The sequence below is a fragment of the Pteropus vampyrus genome, unplaced genomic scaffold, assembly GCF_000151845.1.
Source record: "Pteropus vampyrus isolate Shadow unplaced genomic scaffold, Pvam_2.0 Scaffold90, whole genome shotgun sequence".
Classification (NCBI taxonomy): Eukaryota; Metazoa; Chordata; class Mammalia; order Chiroptera; family Pteropodidae; genus Pteropus; species Pteropus vampyrus.
The window spans coordinates 2,996,075-2,998,131 of NW_011888871.1; positions in this window are offsets into that span (position 1 = coordinate 2,996,075).

Below are 2,057 nucleotides of genomic sequence, written 5' to 3' on the forward strand. Positions count from 1 at the left end.
CATGAGACAGCTCTGCTCTGCTCCACGCCAGGGTGGTGAGACCTCTGTTTTGTTCTGAGCCAGCAAGAACCGCTTAGCTGGTATACCTCCAGCCTGAAAACACAACCTTCAGTGGGTAAAGCAAGTGCATTCCTTGAGCTAGAGGGAAGCTGACTTGCATAGAGAGAAGTCCCTGCCCCTGGTGCCTGATTGATTCATTCTCATGCACAGGGGGACTTCAAATACTCAGTTTGATTGGTCCAAAAAGCACTATCCTGATTGGTTAGAATGGAGGCTCCTTGATTGGTCAGTGAAGGTGCTAATATAGCTGTGCAGCTCCAATTAGACGGGAAAGTCTCAGTCCTGTTGGTTGAAATAGGATGCCAGGAACTTTTTTATGAGTTGGGCTCACACCCAGGCAGGCAGTTCAATGCAGGCTTCTACCTGAAGTGTGGCTTATGTAAGAGGCCCTGGTTTAGTCTGCAAATGGCTTCTAGGCTCTGTTTTTAAATTTGGTCCAATAAGTCCCCAGGAGCCCTTCTTGGTAGATTTTTTTTTTCCCTTGGGGGCCAACACTCCTCTGTCACAGATCAAGTTTAGAAACAGGACCTCTTATCCAACCTAGTAGAATGAATCTTCACGTTTAAAGAGGCAGTGTTAGAATTTGGACATGAGACAGATCTGGGTACTTATCCTAGCTCAATCACTCACTAGGTGTGAGATCTTGGATTGATTACCTAGCCTTTCTCCAGTCTCTATCTCTTGTTTGTAAAATGATAATAGTAAATGTTTTCAAAGAGATTTCACTGTAAGAATTAAATGGGACTGTGAATTGAACATAATAGTGGTCAGCATGGAATCATTATTTAACAGATGATTTCTATCGTTGCTTGCTCTTGACATTCCCAATATGTGCAAATCAATATATGTGATATACCGCGTTAACAAAATGAAGGATAAAAATCATATGATCATCTCAAAAGATGGAGAAAAAGTGTTTGACAAAATTTTATGTTCTTTCATGGTAAAAACACTAGGTATAGAAGTAATATACATCAACATAATAAAGGTCGTATATGACAAACCCACGGCTGACATCATAGTCAATGGTGAAAGACTGAAAGCTTTTCATCTAAGATCAATTGAAAAAGACTAGTTACTTTTAGCCACTTTTATTCAACATAGTACTGAAATCCTAGCCAGAACAATTAGGCAAGAAAAAGAAATAAAAGGCATCCAAGTCCTTAAGGAAGAATTAAATTGTCTCCATTTGGAGGTAACATGATCTTATATATAGAACCTTGAAGAAGCCACCAAAAACCTCCTAGAACTAATAAATGAATTCAGTAAAGTTGCAGGATGCAATATCGATATTCAAAAATCAGTTGTTTTTTTTTTTACAGTAACCGAACCTATGAGAAAGAGAAATTAAGAAAATAATCCCATTTACATTAGCATCAAAAAGAATGAAATACTTAGGAATAAATTTAACCAAAGAGGTGAAAGATCTGTGCACTGAAAACTATAAAACATCGATGGAAGAAATTGAAGAAGACACAAATAAATGAAAAGATATTCTGTGTTCATGGTTTGGAAGATGTAATATTGTTAAAATGTGCATAGTACTTAAAGCGATCTACAGATTCAGTGCAATCTTTATCAAAATTCCAATGGCAATTTATATAAGTACAGAAAAAAATCCTAAAATTCATATGGAACCACAAAGTATCCCAAATAGCCGAAACAGCCTTGAGAAAGAAGACCATAGCTGGAGATATCAAGCTCCCTGATTTCAAACGATTACAAGGCTATGGTAATTCCAACAGTATGGCACTGGCATAAAAACAGACACACAGATCATTGGAACAGAATAGAGAGCCCAGAAATAAACCCATGCACATATGGTCAATTAATTTATGACGAAGGAGCCAAGAATATACAATGGGGAAAGGATATTCTCTCCAGTAAGTGGTGTTGGGAAATCTGGATGGCCACATACACAAGAATGAAACTGGATTTCTATTTGTACCCTATGCAAAAATCAACTCAAAATAGATTAAAGACTTGAACATAAAAGC